Source organism: Panthera uncia (assembly GCF_023721935.1).
Source record: "Panthera uncia isolate 11264 chromosome A1 unlocalized genomic scaffold, Puncia_PCG_1.0 HiC_scaffold_17, whole genome shotgun sequence".
In the NCBI taxonomy this organism is placed as follows: Eukaryota; Metazoa; Chordata; class Mammalia; order Carnivora; family Felidae; genus Panthera; species Panthera uncia.
The window spans coordinates 64,885,529-64,902,638 of NW_026057577.1; the positions used below are offsets into that span (position 1 = coordinate 64,885,529).

Below are 17,110 nucleotides of genomic sequence, written 5' to 3' on the forward strand. Positions count from 1 at the left end.
TTATTATTGTTCATCATTTCTTCAGTCGAGATCAGACAATGTAATCTGTGTTCAGGCAATTTTCTTCTTTATCAAGTCATGCTTGGTTTCCTCAGCTCTCTCAGCACCTGTAACACTTCAACCCATTTACTCAATTTGGCCATCTCAATTCTCATTTTCACTCCTACCTCTGCAACATTCTCTTGGCTATTCTTCATGACAAAACACTATGTCACATAACAGTAGCCAAAAAGTCTGTGTCCCCATTCTCTTTTCCAAAGCCTCCTTCATTGTCATTCGCTTAGGTACTTTCCCTAATGAGGTGAAAGCAATTTCCCAATATTCAGCCATCTGTTTTTTTTTTTTTAATGTTTATTTTTGACCCAGGGAGAGGGGCAGAGAGAGAGGGAGACACAGAATCCAAAGCAGGCTCCAGGCTGAGCTGTCAGCACAGAACCTGACATGGGGTTTGAGCTCACCAGCTGTGAGATCATCACCTGAGCCACCACTCAACAGACTGAGCCACCCAGGAGCCTTTGTTCAGCCATCTTTAAATATCTTTTCCTAGTTCCAGCGTATCATTCCCATGACAAACTACTGACAAATATATTACATTTAAACTACAAATAGTTCCAAGATAGGTATTATTATATGTATTTCACAGATTAGAAATCTATGGCTTTCTGTCTTGAAAGTTTTGATATTTCCATTTATTCTACCATACTCACCCCATGATCACATACAAAGAATTTAAACACATTTTTCTCACGCTCTTCTTTTTTTTTTTTTCCTTTCTCATACTCCTCTTAATCCTTCATGAGAGCTCAAAAGTGGTCAACACCCAAATGATTCTTCTGGCATTTCAAGAATCATATGCTTATATTTGATTCTCACTGACCTGTTGTTAAGAATATCTTCAAATAAGGTCATGAGTAATAAGCTGTATTCCTTGTGTGTCACTCATTAGTGTTGTGTTGTCCCTGAATTCAGGAGATAATTCCTGCGAACAAAATTTTTCTCGAAAACTACCTTGGAAATTTTCCAAGGACTCATATGCCAGTTAACATCTCTGTTTCTGCCACTGAATATCCTTTAAAATACTTGAACTCTCAGTCTCAGGTGGCAAGGCCACCTCCACCATCAGGCAGTTCATGTGTATCATACTGGTACTGGCGAAATGCTTGTGTAGTAATTTTTTCTTTCAGAAAAACACTATGTTTTTAGATCATATTTTTTCAGGCTGTTTATTTTTTGGAGAACCCAAAAAATAGTACATGTGTTAATCTTTCTGCTCGGGTGGGTATCAACCACCATCAGGCCAGTGACACCAAAAGAAAAAGACATGGAAACGTGCTAAGCCTGTCAGGTGTGGGACATCCAGCACATTCCAAGGAGGGCACGTTAATTGACATCTTGTTTCAGGTCCAAATCTTCTCTCTGTAAGTAGGATACATAAGCCGAAATAATAATTTGAAAATATTCCAATTCAAATCACCAGTAAGAAAGCCAATATTGCCACAGTGTTTGCACTGCCGACCATGTCTGTTTCAGCAGTAGGAAGGCACTGCAACAGGTCTGGAAAAGCAAATGGCCAAAGTTAAAACTTAGGAAGGGAATGGAAGTATTCCTCTTCATCATTTTGTTTCTATAAATCCAAAAGATCCTCAGATAATAAAGAATTAGATTTACTGGTTCCTCATGTTGGGTGTTCAAGATGACTAGAAATGGGACCATCTGTCGGTGTCAGTGGTTCCAGACCAAAAGAAGATGCTTCCATTAGAAATGATCATTCAAAAGGATTCAGAAAAGAATGGGATATTGTTAGTAAGTCATTTACTCAAAACACTTCAGTGGGACTGCTGTAAGACCAAAAATGAATTTATCCCCAGAGGATATAGTGAAATATTCCTGACTGATAGAAGGACTATGACATTTGGAACTAAATATGAAAAACAGAACAAAGCATTAAAATAAGAACACAGGATTGCCTGGGTGGCTCAGTGGCTTAAACGTCCAACTCTTGATTTCGGCTCAGGTCACGATCTCACAATTTGTGAGTTCGTGCTCCGTGTGGTCACCACAGAGCCTGCTTCGGATTCTCTCTCCCTCTTTCTCTGCCCCTCCTCTGTGGGAAATACACATTAGAGCCCATCTCCAATTTTCCTTTCTTTATGTACCATTTTAGCAAGTTGCCAAAATGTTTTGAAGGTGAATTTTAAAGGTTTTTCTTAATGGCTTAGGGTTATTTAGGATAATGGCCAGTGTTGTTCTCATGAAGTAGAGTACCCGCCATAAAACCAAGAGGAATCCACACAAGTAAATGCTTTTTTAAGTTGGAATGAACTGAGGAAATGGAAGGTAGTGAGATCCTCTAAAAATCATTTTTCAGTGGGAAAAACATGTCTAGCAGCAACAATAACTACTTCTTATGCCTCTAGAACTCTGAGAAAATGCTAAGACCAGTAGGAAACTTTGGAAGTTAATAAACTTGTAATTTAAAAAATAGTATATATAATTTGGAAAAGGTAAACATTTTTTTAATTTATAATTCAATAATAATCACCATTAATATTTTGAAGAATTTTTAGTTTTTTTCCCGCATATATATTTTTTTAATTTGAGATATAATTGACCTGTAACATCATATTAGTTTCAGGTATACAACATAATGGTTTGACATTTGTATATATTGTGAAATAATTACCTTATTAAATCTAGTTAATATCCATTGCCACACAGTTATAATTTTTTTTCCTTGTGATGAGAACTTCTAAGATCTATTCTCTTAGCAGTTTTCAAATATGCAATACAGCATTATTAACTTTAGTCACAATGCTGTATATTATATCTGCAGAACTTATTTATTTTACATCTGGACATTTGTACCTTTTCACCACCTTCACCCTTTTTGCCCACCCACCCACCCACCGCTGTTTCTGAGAACCATCAATCTGTTCTCAGTATCTTTGGTTTTGTTTTTTGATTTTAGATTCCACTTATTCATCAGATCATACTTGTCTTTCTCTGTTTGACTTACTTCACTTAGCAGAATTCCCTCAAGGTCCATCCATGTTGTAACAGTTGTCAAGATTTCATTCTTTTTTTATGGCTGAATGATATCTCATTGTGTATATTTACCACATTTTCTTTTATCCATTATTCATTTACCCATTGATGGACACTTAGGGTGCTTCCATGTGTTGGCTGCTATAAATACCGCAGCAGTGAGCACAGGGGTGCATGTACCTTTTTGAGTTAGTGTTTACTTTTTCTTTGAATAGGTATCTACAGGTGGAATTGATGGATCATGTGGTAGTTCTATGTTTAATTTTTCTGAGATACCTCCATGCTGTTTTCCATAGTAGCTGCACCAATTTATACCTACCTACAGTGTGCAAGGCTTCCCTTTTTCTCCACATCCTCACCGGCACTTGCTATTGCTTGTCTTTTTGATACTAGCCATTCTAACAAGTGTGAGATAATATCTCCATGTGGTTTTCATTTGCCTTTATATGATGAGGAGTAATGTTGAGTACTTTTTCACGTACTTGTGGTCTGTGTGCATGTATTCCTTAGAAAAATGTGTGTTCAGATCTTCTGTCCATTTTTTAAACAATTCTCTGGGTTTTTTGCTATTAAGTTGTATGAGTTCTTTATATATTTTAAATGTTAACCCCTTGTCAGATACATGATCTGCAAATATTTCCTCCCATTTAGTAGTTGCCTTTTTATTTTGTGGATGGTTTCCTTTGCCATACAGAAGCTTTTTAGTTTGATGTAGTCCCACTTGTTCATTTTTGCTTTTGTTGCATTGTTGCTTTTTGGTATCAAATCCAAAAATCATCGTCAAGACCAATGTAAAACAAGCTGTGTTTTCTTCTAGGAGTTTTAGGGTTTTAGGTCTTATGTTCAAGTCTTCAATCCATTTCAAGTTAATTTTTGTGTGTAGTATAAGACAATGGTCCAGTTTTATTCTTTTGCATGTGGCTGTCTAGTTCTTTTAATACCATTTATAAAAAGACTGCCCTTTCCCAAATGTGTATTCTTGGCTCCTTGTCATGTATTAATTGACTATATATACATGAGTTTATTTCTGGACTCTCTACTTTGTTCCATTGGTCCATGTATCTGTTTTTATGACAATAGTATGTTGTTTAAATTGCTTATAGCTTTAAAATATGGTTTTAAGTCAGGAAACAAAGTCAGCTTTGTTCTTCTTTCTCAAGATTGCTTTGGCTATTTGGAGTCCTGTGTGGCTCCATACAAATTTTAGGATTATTTTTTCTGTTTCTGTGAAAAGGCCATTGAAATTTCAATGAAGAGTGCATTGAATCTTAGATTGCTTTGGATACTATAGATGTTTTTAACAATATTAATTCTTCCAATCCATTAAAATGGAATACCTTTATTTTTATCATCTTCAACTTCTTTCCTCAATGTATTATAATAAGTTTTCAGTATATAGGTCTTTCACCTCCTTGGTTAAATATATTTCTTGACTTTTTATTCTTTTTGATACAATTGTAAATGGGGTTTTTTTCTTAACTTCTTAATAGTTTCCTGTTTGTTTGTAGAAACACAACAGATTTTTATATATATTGATTTTATATTCTACAACTTTACTGACTTTGTTTTATTAGTTCTGATAGTTTTTTTGGTGGAATATTTAGGATTTTCTATGTACAATATCCTGTCATCTGCAAATATTGATAGTGTTACTTCCTCTTCTCCAGTGTTGATGTCTTTTATTTCTTTTTCTTGCCTAATTGCTTTGACAAGACTTCAGTACTTTATCGAATAAAAGTGATGAAAGTGGCCATCCTTGTCTTATTTCTGATCTTAAGAATAAGCTTTCAGCTTTTCACTGTTGAGTGTGATGTTAGCTGTCAGCTTATCATATATGAGCTTTGTTATATTGAGGAACACTTGCTCTATACCCACTTTGTTAAGTGTCTTTATCATAAACGGATGTTGAGGGATGCTGGTGTGGCTCAGTCAGCTAGGTGTCTGACTTCAGCTCAGGTCATGATCTTGCAGCTTGTGTTCGAGCCCCACGTTGGGCTCTGTGCTGACAGCCCAGAGCCTGGAGCCTGTTTCAGATTCTGTGTATGTCTCTCTGCCCCTTCCTCACTTGCACTCTGTCTCTCTCTCTCTCAAAAATAAATAAACATATAAAATAAAAATTAAAAATAAATCGATGTTGAATTTTGTCAAATGCTTTTCCTGTATCCATGGAGATGGTCATATGATATTTATCCTTCATTTCATTCACGTGGTGTACCACATAGGTTGATTTGCAGGTATTGAACTATTCTTGTGTCCCTGAAATAATTCCCACCTGATCATGGTGTATGATCTTTTTAATGTATTGCTGAATTAAGTTTGCTAATATTTAGTTGAGTATTTTTCCATCTGTGTTCATCAGAAATATTGGTCTGTAATTTTCTTCTCTTTCTTGTGGCATCATCACCTGATTTTGGTATCAGGGCAATGCCTGCCTCAAAAAAAAAATGGATTTGGAAATGATTCCCTCTCCTCATCTATGTTTTGGGAAGAGTTTGAGAATTGGTATCCACTTTTCTTTAAATGTTTGGTAGAAATCACTAATGAAGCCATCTCATTCCAGACTTTTATTTGTTAGAAGGCTTTTGATTACTGATTCAATCTCTTACTAGTAACCAGTCTATTCAGATTTTTTATTCATAATTCGGTTTTGGTAGACTGTGTGTTTCTAGGAAGAAGCTTACCTATTTCTCTAGGTTGTCCAATTTGTTGGTGTGTAATTTTTCATAGTGATCTCTTATGATTCTGCATATTTCTGTGGTATCAGTTGTAACACTTACTCTTTCAATTCTTCTTTTATTTATTTGAGTCCTCTGTCTTTCGTTCTTAGTGAATCCAGCTAAAGTTTTGTCCGTTTTATCTCTTTAAAAGAAAAACAGTTTTACTTTCATTGATCTTTTCCATTTTCCTTTTAGTCTCTATTTCATTTATTTCAACTCTGATCTGTGTTATTTCCTTCCTTTTACTAGCTTTTAGTTTCATTGTCCTTCAGCATATTTTAATATCATAACTGCAATCTTATTGTAAGCATAGTTTGGTAACCTGCTTTTCACTATTGTAATACCAATGTTTTATCATGCTTTTGTAAATTTTAAGGACAGTACAATATTCCACTGAACAGAAATGCCATGTTTTTCTAACGAATCTTTTACTGATGTTTTTAAGTTTTTAAATTTCAGATAGTGTTGTGATAAAAACACTTTTTCATCAAGTCTTTGTAAATGTCTGATTTGTTTCTTAAGGTTAGCTTCCAGAATTGCAAATACCAGTTCAAACACTATGAACAGTTTGAAAAATATAAAAGCATAAAGCTAAATTGCTTTCAGATATATTTTCTAATTTACATCCCCACCAGCTGTGTATGCAAATTCAGAGACTTTTCAAATAGATCTAAGCCCACTCCACACTAATTCCAAAATAAATTATTATAAGGAAAAAAAAAACTACATTTACCATTAAATGCTTTTTAATGCTTGATAATGCTTTCAAGTTTACTTCAAGTATATAATTATAGAATTTTATTTTAATGGTACTGGTGTTATATGTTTTCAAAGAAGCAAGGAAGACTTAACTGCTTTTTAGAAGATTCAGCAAATTTAATAAATGTCAAATTTATTATTCAATAGTTATATTTACTTTGTAATACATTAAATTAAAAACATATCTAGAACGTGTATATATGTCTTATTGAAATTAGAGCATAATGTATATTAATTATATCCACTTACAATTGTCATGTCTTTGCTTATGTGGTCAAAACTACAATTTTCTTGGTATTATTCATTCTTCTGTAATACAACCCCCAATTACATCGTTCCATGGATAAAATTGGCCCTGTTGAAATGATCTTCCTTTATGGTCATTTCCATGAAGACTTTGTGGTGAATATAAGGTCTTCTTGAACACTTTGAGCAATTTTATAACGCCATACCCCGTTTCATTGTTGTATTCACTTAATAAATAGCTAATGAGTCCCTTCTCCAGGAAGGCATGGTACTAGAAACTGAGTAGACAAATATGGAAACACCTTGATCTAGAGTGGAGATAGACAAGGCACTATAAACAGTACGTCATGGGAGCACAGGAGGCACATTTCAATTCACCAAGAGATATTATTTGAGCTAATACTTGAAGGATGAGAAGTTGGTCAGAGAATATTGGAAAAACATTACAAGCGGTAAGAACGACATATGCAAAGATATACAGACATTTTTTTTTTAAAGCCCAGTGCTTTCTAGGAGCTGTAGGTAATAAGGATCAGTGAGTAAAACAAGGGTTGAGCTTGGGAGGTTGGGAATAGACACACAGCAGATTGAGTATGCAGGGCCTGTATCACAAAGCATGTGCTATTGTATTGTGAAAGGAGTTTGGATTTTATTCTGTAGCTAATGGGCAACTATTGAAGAAATTTGCATGAAAAAATTTTGTGTCATAATTATAATTCTAGAGTCTATGTAATAAATATCTTGGAAGTGGAAAAATTCTGTAGGTGACAACATTTGGGAAGTTATAATGAGCCCAGAAGAGACATTAGTGTTTGTGTTTCAAACAAATAAGGGAAAATAAGGTAACAAAATGCTGTATTTTATGAGAAAGGTAGCAAAAGCAATAAGACTTAAGAGCTGATTGAATATGGAAGGTGTTCTAAATCCAATTTTGTAAAAATTACCCAGTGGTGGATTATCCAGTAAGATCTCATTAACTTGTTACAACTGAAGGAAAAGGTTAATTTTAATTGTTTCAAGTCTGAATTACAGAATACTTGCCTATAAGAGAAATTTTTAAAATACTTATGCGCAGAAAGTTTGTCAGTCACACTTTGGTGGCATTCAAAAGAGAATGAAGGGGACCTTCATTCACATGGGGAATCCTTACTCCATGAGACAATATTATTACCAAATTTAAGATGTTGTACTGGTTTCTTAGGGCTGCCATAACATAGCACCACAGACTGGATGGTTTACACAACAGAAATTTATTTCTCACAATTTTGTAGGCTCGAAGTCCAAGATCAAAGTTGATTTCATCTGAGGCCTCTCTCTTTGGCTTGTAGATGATAGTTTTCTCCTGGTTTTTCTTCTGTGTGTGCCTCTATCCTAATCTCCTGTTCTTTTAAGGGCACCAGTTATATTGTATTAAGGCCGACTTTAATCGCCTCATTTCACCTTAATTATGTCTTGTAGATCCTGTCTCCAAATATAGTCACATTCTGAGATACTGAGTTAGGATTTCAACAGAGGAATTTCAGAGGACACAATTGAACCCATAATAGATATGGACTGGAATAAATATCTCAAAATGTATTTTCATTTCCATATCATTCAAATAAAAAGTTAAGAATGAATATCATATGAAGGACATTACATAAATTAAGAAAATTTTAGTGAAACAATTTTCTAAAATTAAAGCACTTAAATTCAGTATACCATTCCCAGTTAATGAATGAGAGTGTCTTTTTTCTTAATTAATTTATTTATTTTGAGAGAGAGAGTGCGCACATGCACAAGTGGGGGGAGGGGCAGAGAGAGGGAGAGAGAGAGAGAATTCCAAGCATGCTCTGGGCTGTCAGCACACAGCCCCACTTGATCCCACAAACTGAAAGATCATGACCTGAGTGAAAATCAAGAGTCAGAGACTTAACGAACTGAGCCACCCAGGTGCCCTAAGACTGTCTTCTTAACACTGACTAATATCATTTATTTTTTTACTAGAGAGGCCTAGTAACAACAGAAAAGAAAGAAATTGTGAAGGTATTTCATTATATTCCATGACGTTTATCAAAATACTGGTCAAGTTCATCGTATACTTCGTATTTACTTGTCAGAAAAATTGGAATATTATCTATTCAGCAATGGGAAGCGAACTGGAGAGGTTTTTGTAGTTATTGTTCAGATGGCATTACATCCACAATTATAAAGAAGCAGACTTTTTATAAATCAAGATTCGTAAAGACCAAAATGATCAGTAGTCGGAGAATGTGTGCTAAAGCGGGTGATACTGACACTAAATGAAACTTCACTTTGGAATTTAAGATTGAAAGGTGTTAGCTTTTAATAGATTTTAGGAACTGTTTGTTGTTTGTTTTTGTTTAAATTTCTGTGTTGGAGCACAACGTACTATGCACTAAAAAGTGATAGCAGCCTAAAATTTTGTAGTTTTAGTTTTACTTAACAAAACAAATGTCAAACCATCTCTTTGGATACTGACACAAAATAAATGATAAGACATTCTGAGCAGAGAATGTGATCTAGTAATGCTTATCATAGCACCATGGAAAGCAAGAATTTCAGGTCTTACTCCCACCTGTTTCACTTCCTCTCAAATTTAACTATTTTGTAGTCCTCGCTCTCCCTTTTTAAGAAAACCATGCAAAAGAGTAGCCATTTGTTTCATATTTTGCGAGGGTGGTGGGGTGGGGGTGAAAGGTGGGGATGGGTAGAGGGTGTGGCATCTGATAAGAATTCTGAGATTCTTCCAAGTGTATCTCTCCACAAAATACAGTGATGAAAATCAGCAATTACCCAGTTGCTAGACAATGACAACAGCAAACAATAACAACAGAAAGACCTACCTGAGGGTTTGGAGGAGTAAAAAGTAGTATTTATGTATTCCTACTCTGAGTAAAACAGTGTGTTACATTATTTGTAACTTAATTAGTAATTAGTCTTTAAAAAGATTAAGAAACTAAGGCTCAGAGAGGGTAAATGATTTTCCTAGTTTTCTATGGCCAGCCAACAATGGAATTGGTATTTTACAGTAAGTCTGGACTTGCAAGTCATGCTTACATCCCCCCAGTGTGGTCAATTCCCAGAAGGCCAAGGTGGTCAATTCCACGGCACAAATGTGGTCAGAACAATCAAGAGAGCCAAAAAAGTCATATTTGTTCGGATTAAACAACTCAATCTGGAAACTATTTAATATAAGGTGGAAAATAGGATTTCAAAAGAAAGGAAGAAGAACAAGAAAATGAAACTAAGTTTCATCAAAGAGGGCAAGTGAGTGATTAAAAGTAAATCTCTCATGCTTTGCTCCCACAGTCAAGAAAAGGAATATTTTTCAATCCTGCTTAGCCTGAAGTAATCTGAGTTATTTAAAGTATTATAACCAGCGGACAAAGCAGAGAGTTTATTATATCCTTTGACAAGCTAGGACTTCTCAGAAGCAGGAAGCGCATGTGACAAGGGGCCAAGTTATCCATGGTGCAGTGTGCAGCTTTCTGTTACGTAGGAACAGAGTGCCACATCTGCACCTCAGGGGTGTTGGGAATACTATCCTACACAAGCAAGACCAGACTGCTTATTTTCCATTCTCATTGGAAACAAGAATATTTACAATCCTAGTGGGCACTCAAACACAAGTGGAGTTATGAAGCCAAAGAGAAACTTGCACACCATCCAGGCCAGTGCATGACAAATGAGAGTCACTGTCTTTAGACACACCAGTAGTTCATTGCAGAATCCCAGATTAGAGAGCTCAAGATTTCTGAAATCTATTCCTCCAAAATAAATGCATACTTTCATTTGCAAAGTAGGACATCATTACCTAAAGATAACAGCATCTGCAGAAATACTTACTTAGCAACTAAATCACAAGGTCTTCCTTAGAGCTTCCTTTAGGCTAGAAATAGTCCCTGCTTAGCCAGCTGGCCTGAAAAACTAGTGACAAACATAAAAACCAGAAGAATTACAGAGCTGAACCTATCCCTTCATCTACTCCAAGGAGTGTCTGTAGCACATGTTTGACGATGAGTATTATAGAGCTAATGGAAGGAGGAAGTGCCTAGATTTTCTTTTGTGGCATGTTTTCATGCCTGGAAATATCTACCTTTCTAGTTAATGAAATGCACAACTTTTCATTCAGCTGTTTTTTTTCCCCCCAATTTAAGGCCGGTGCTATGTGCGAAGTCCATGATAGCCATGACTTACTCAGTGGCCTTAGCTCGGCTGCCAGGGAGCCCAGGCCGACCACAGACACTGGATGTGTCAGTGTTACCGGTTACTACAGAATCTGGGTCCACGGGAACACTGAGTCACTGATTTACAGGCAGCCTAAGAAATCTCAAAGGATACCTTCTTGTCCTGCTTCTAGGAAGATGTTTTAGAAGCTCCTGTTGCTGCTATCCTAATTTCGCACGGCTGTTTTCCAAATTTATTTGCAAAGAAAGCAAATACTTCCATATTAATGCTATATTGATTATAAAGAAAAAAATAAGCTTTGTCAGATTTATCCCTCTAATTCACAAGCTGCATTTTAAATTCACACACGAGGCCAGGAAAAGAGACAATAATTCCATAACAAGGCATCTGGGAAAAATATTATTTCTTATTTACTTTGATCTAAACAAACAGGCAGAAAGACTCTTCTAACAGAGATTCTTGAATCACTCATATCACCATATTTTCATGGAACACTAATTATATGCAAGATATTATCATAGGTGCTAAGGAAGTAGGAAGACATATGAAATACAAACCCTGCTTCAGTGAATTCTGGTCTGAGTAAAGTTAATAAACACACACTTAAAATGCAGCGCAGATCAATATATTAAAGGTAGCCTGAATGCCACGTGCATGGTTCGAACGATTTACTGACTGGAATTACTCAAGAAAGAATCTTCTGCCTAGAGCAAGAGTCCATGGACTGCACCCACAAGCCACATCCATCTGCTACATTTTTTAACATAGCCCATGCACTATGACTGCTTTTTATATTTTCAAAATATAAAAAGTAAAAAGAAGAATAATATATCATGGCACTTGCAAATTGTTTGAAAGTAAAATTCCAATGTTTACAAAGTCCTCTTGGAACACAACTACCCTCATTCCATTACATTTGCCTATGTCTGCTTTCTTGATAAGGCAGCAGAATTAAATGGTTGCTATAGAGACTGTATGGCCCAGAAAACCTGAAATATTTACTATTTGGTCCTTCACAGAAAAAAAAAATGTCAATTTCTGGACTCGAGGATCAAGGAAATCTTTATGATCCACCTGTATTTTGAGTAGAACCTTGAAGGACACAGTAGAATACCTATTGGTAGGAGAGTGAGGGGTGACTTTTTAAGAAAAGGATGAGCAAAGTGTAGCACTAGGAAGATGCGCGGCTTGCTCAGAAGGCAGTAAATACATCAGTGTTACTGGGGAGAAGAGCTTGTAAAGAAGGCTAAGAAGATATCCACTGAGAAGATGTCAGACATGGCTTGAGGAAGGTGAGGAGGAAAGAAGGGCTTCTCCCTACCCTTATTCCCCAAACCACTTCCATCTTTCTGTGGAAAATAAAAACAATTAAGAGTTAAAACAACAACAACAACAACAACAACATATACACAGAAGAGTGGAATTACTCAAGAGAGAATCTTCTGCCTATAGCAAGAGTCCATGAACCACACCCACAAGCCATATCCATCTGCTACATTTTTTAACACAGCCCATGCACTGTGACCGCTTTTTATATTTTCAAAACATAAAAAGTCAAAAGAAGAATAATAGGAAAGGAAAAGTTTTTCAAACTAATTTGGTAACAACACGTAGGATGGATAGGAGGTGGTGGGAAGAGGAGAAGAAAAAAATAAGGGAGACTGAAACCAAAGATTTAGATAGGCGATCCTTAAGTAGTTCTGCCAGTGAAGGAGGAAGAACCACGTGGCTGCCTTGTTGATGTCTGTATACCCAGAGATCCACTTAGAGGACACGCTTAATAAATATATACTGGTTGGAGAAATGCACAGATGGATAAAAGGAGGGAGGGAGGGAGGGAAAACAAAAACTTGGTGGATTTTTGTCACTTGACTGAGCGAAATAAAGGAAAAACACATGAACCAAGCTTAGAGTTTAGCTTTAGCCATGTAGTTTTAGGTAACAAAGGGGCATTCACAGAAAGCATCTAGCAGCAGTTAAAGGGGTGAGCTGCTAGATCTGCGGGAAGAGGAGAATGCAGACAGGGATCAAAAGAATCCGTCTACTCCTTCAGAGATCAGCCACCAAGAGTCTGTCAGCCCTAACCAGCTTCACACAAATATTAGTAGGAGCTTATATTTATCTTAGGATGGGCATGCGGCTTTGTAAACCTTCAAGAGAAAGTTGTAAAGACAGAGTCTCACTGTGTCTAGTAGGTTGCAAGCTTCACTAAAGGTAACCTTATTAACATAACAATCATTGACCTCAGAGATTCCACCTCCCGCTCATTAGTTCCATCAGCTACTGAGAGAGACAGACACATCAGTGCACCATTCTCTTATTTCCAAACAGATGCTTGCTTCTGGAAAATTATAATGTATGCTAAATGAATGGTAGAAAATACTAGTTTCGCTTTTTCCCTCACCCGGATATCTCTTAAATAGCGGGTAGGAAACTGGTTGTAAAAAGTGTGCTTATAAATGTTCTGTATTTATTTGCAAAGTTACCCTGGAACTCTTCTCTGATCATGCCCATTTCCAGCAATTATCATTTTAAATTATGTTTTAGCAACTAAATGACTCCAGGAACACAGAAAAAATCATATAACAGTTTCAGGGTGTGACACACTTTGTATGAACTGCATCGAAGGCAAAGGATTGCAATAAATAAAGTGGCTTTTATCTCTAGCAAACTTACTTAACGACACACACATATATCTACAGAGACTTGTAGGCAGTTGCACATATCCTGATGAACACTGGCCTTTCTTGAAACATATGCTTAGCCATGGAATCTAGAAAAAGATCTCTCTGTGTTTTATAAGCATCATTATCAGAGCAATGGCATGCAAGGAATGAAAAATATCTCCACTAGGGATTTATGTTCGTTAAGAACTCAGAAAACACAGAATCTGCACCTGCTACAAGATAATATTGGGCTTGCAAAGCAAAACAAAGATTTCAACAAAAAACTAAAGATATTTACGCCGGTTGGGAGATTTACTGAACTGAGTCATGAAAAAACGAAAACCAAATAACTTCTTATAAGGCACCCAAAGTCCGGAATATTAACACACCAGTAGATACAAAGAATTTAGATTTGTGCCCGAAAACAATAGAAAAGATACTATAGATCAGATTTCAAAGGAAGGAAGGGTGGAACAGGCCCTGCCAATTCTTGCCATTCATTCTGCCCACATACACATCTTACACTCTTTTCTATTTTTAATTGCAGTAGAAAATGCCTCAGATTCTACACTGGTAGTTCTGTTATGAGTAACCGTGAGACCCTTACGGACAGCAATAAGAACCTAAAATGATTTTCTAGGTCTTTATCTACAGCATGTTACATACGACATGGTTCATGTTGTCCCCAAATAATAACATGACCCTTTCCACCTCCACTCCACAACTGAGGGCCCACCTGTCAGCTTTATGACTTGAGAATGAAATGTACAGCAAGCCTGAGCTGCCAGCTGAAGCTCATAGAAGGTCAGTGTACATATTCCTGCTTCAGTGCTCTTACCATTTCCAATAATAATGGCTTGAATTTAAATAGTAGCTTTCCTCCAAGGAACACAGAGGGTTCTCACATATATGAGATATACATATATATATATATATGTATAGCTATAGATATACATATATATATATATATATATACCTTTATTCAGCCTTACTAATCCCCTATAAACAAAGAAAGGTAAGGATTTGTTGATTCCATTTTAGATGGGAAAACTAAGACACAGTAAGTTAATAGGAAACCAAAATGATGCCAGAGCACGCATGATCTTTTAGCCTAGATTTTTAATTCAAAATCCCATCTTCAATGTGCTAACTTATAATTATGCAAAATTTATCTCCTGCAGGTGGTAGTTTTTTCTTGGTTATTGGGAAAGCCTAAAGAATTAAAGGTAATTCCTGATTGCAAGTTTGAAAACAAATCATCTTCATTGAGCTATAACAAGCTCAATATTTCCAACATTGTCATTCCAATGTCAAATTTTCCCCTATAAGAAATAATATTTGGCTATATAATTATTATTTAAATCTAGTTGCTATCTTGTACCTAGTGACTTACAGGGGTTTTTTTTTTTTATGTTTATTTTTGAGAGAGAGTGAAGAGAGAATGAGCAAGGGAGAGGCAGAGAGAATAGGGGACAGAGGACCAAAGCAGGCTCTGTGCTGATAGCAGAGAGCCCATTGTGGGTCTTGAACCCATGAACTGTGAGATCATGACCTGAACTGAAGTCAGACGCTTAACCAACTGAGCCACCCAGGCACACTGTGACTTTCCATTTTTAGTTTTCCAGTTTTCATGACTAAGGAGTCAACTTAGAGTGAGAAATCTCAGATCTTCTTCAACCCTGAGCAAGTTCTTAAGAGCAAACAACAAATACAGTCATATTGTTAATGAGCTATTTCACAGGTCAAAAAATACTTCTCAGACAGGATTACTAAAGAACCAAAGCTGTCTATAGACAGGCATGAAGGTGTCAAAATGGTAACAAGAAGGGAACAGGAGGTGCTGTGCAGAAAACGGAATAGGGAGGGAGTCTGGCAGCTGAGTCCAGAGAACATGCAACTCTTGATCTTGAGGCTATGTGTTCAAGCCCCACGTTGGGTGGAGAGTTTACTTGAAAGAAAGAAAGAAAGAAAGAAAGAGAAAGAAATAGGTCCTCGTGGCTCTTAACAGCAAGCATTAGAAGAGAGAGGAGGGACAGAAGTTTATGTTGTGACATATGACATGAACAGGACATACTGCATAGGGGAGGGAATAGGCAAGAAAAATTTATTTAAAATTTTAATGTTTATTTACTTTTGAGAGAAAGAACGAGCAGGGGAGGGGCAGAGAGAGACAAAGACACAGAATCCAAAGCAGCCTCAGGCTCTCAGCTATCAGTACAGAGCCTGGTGTGAGGCTCAAAATCACAAACCGTGAGATCATGACCTGAGCTGAGGTCGGACACTGAACCGACTGAGCCACCCAGGCACCCTAAGAAAAATTTATTTTAAAAGAAAAGGCTGTGACTAATGTGTTTCAAATCCAAATAGATCCTTTATAGAAAAACTCTGACAAAGACTCATTTAGTTTGTGATTACTGCGACGGGCATTGTGCTAAGTACTTTCCACAGATTACCTAGTTTGAGGTCGTCAGGCACCTCCTGACGTAGGTGCTATTTTGCTCAGTTTATAGCTGAGAAATTAGGTTAAGAGATGATACCTGATTTGCCACAGGTCCCACAACGGTTACTTGATAGAGTCAGAGTAAGAGCCTAGAGTTATCTACCTCCAAAGCTTGCTCTTAACCACTCTGCCTTGCTGACTAATTTTGAGGGGAAGACAAAAAAGATTAAACCTTTGAGAAACACTAACAAGGACTTTTTCTCAAGGATTTTATCTCTCACACCAGTTCTTCTAATGCTTCTCTTTTTCTCTTGAACTAAAATACTCCCCCATTTACTAAGGAAGGGTTGGGTCACAGATACTTTCACATATTATACCTATTACTCATGTCTCACAGGAACCTGAAGGGCAACTCTGTGTAATTGTGAGCCGAGGCGTAATTAAGAATTTCTAGAACCTGAGTGAGCTCCAAGATTTATATTCCACTCCAGCCTACTTTTCTTTATACCAATTATAGAACCAAATATCATTGTATAGACACACACATACCAAACCCCAGTAAGTCAAGAATATTCACAGATACCAATCCTGTGCAGATCTGTGGAGTAGAAACTGGCCAGCTCTGTGCCCTACTCGGTTTTGTCCCTGCTGGATTCAGCTGTTCCTACTCATCACTAGCATCATTTTGCCATCAGTAGAGAGAACTAGAATATTCACATCATTCCCCAACTGGCCAACAGAATAACTAGTTCCCATTAAAAACTACCTCCATTAGTAAAATCTGTAACCATCTCTATGTTAAGTACAGCACACAAAGCCAATCACAGCCTTGCTTTCTTCCCTGCTTTATCTCTCCTCTTCTCTTTTCACACCTCACCCAAATATGTGAGATTACTTTCTAATCCATAACGACACCATGCCCTTTCATGAATCTGAGTCCTTAAAAATGCTGTTCTTGGGGCGACTCACTGGCTCAGTTGGTTAAGCGTCTGACTTCAGTTCAGGTCATGATCTCACAGCTTGTGAGTTCGAGCCCCGGTTTGGCC

General features: G+C 36.7%; 1 protein-coding gene across 2 annotated transcripts in view; it reads left to right on the forward strand.

Annotated features, from left to right (window-relative positions):
• The window catches only part of LOC125935814 (cytochrome c oxidase subunit 7C, mitochondrial), a 994,084-nt gene that overhangs the window by 405,567 nt on the left and 571,407 nt on the right, over positions 1–17,110 (forward strand). The window lies entirely within an intron of this gene.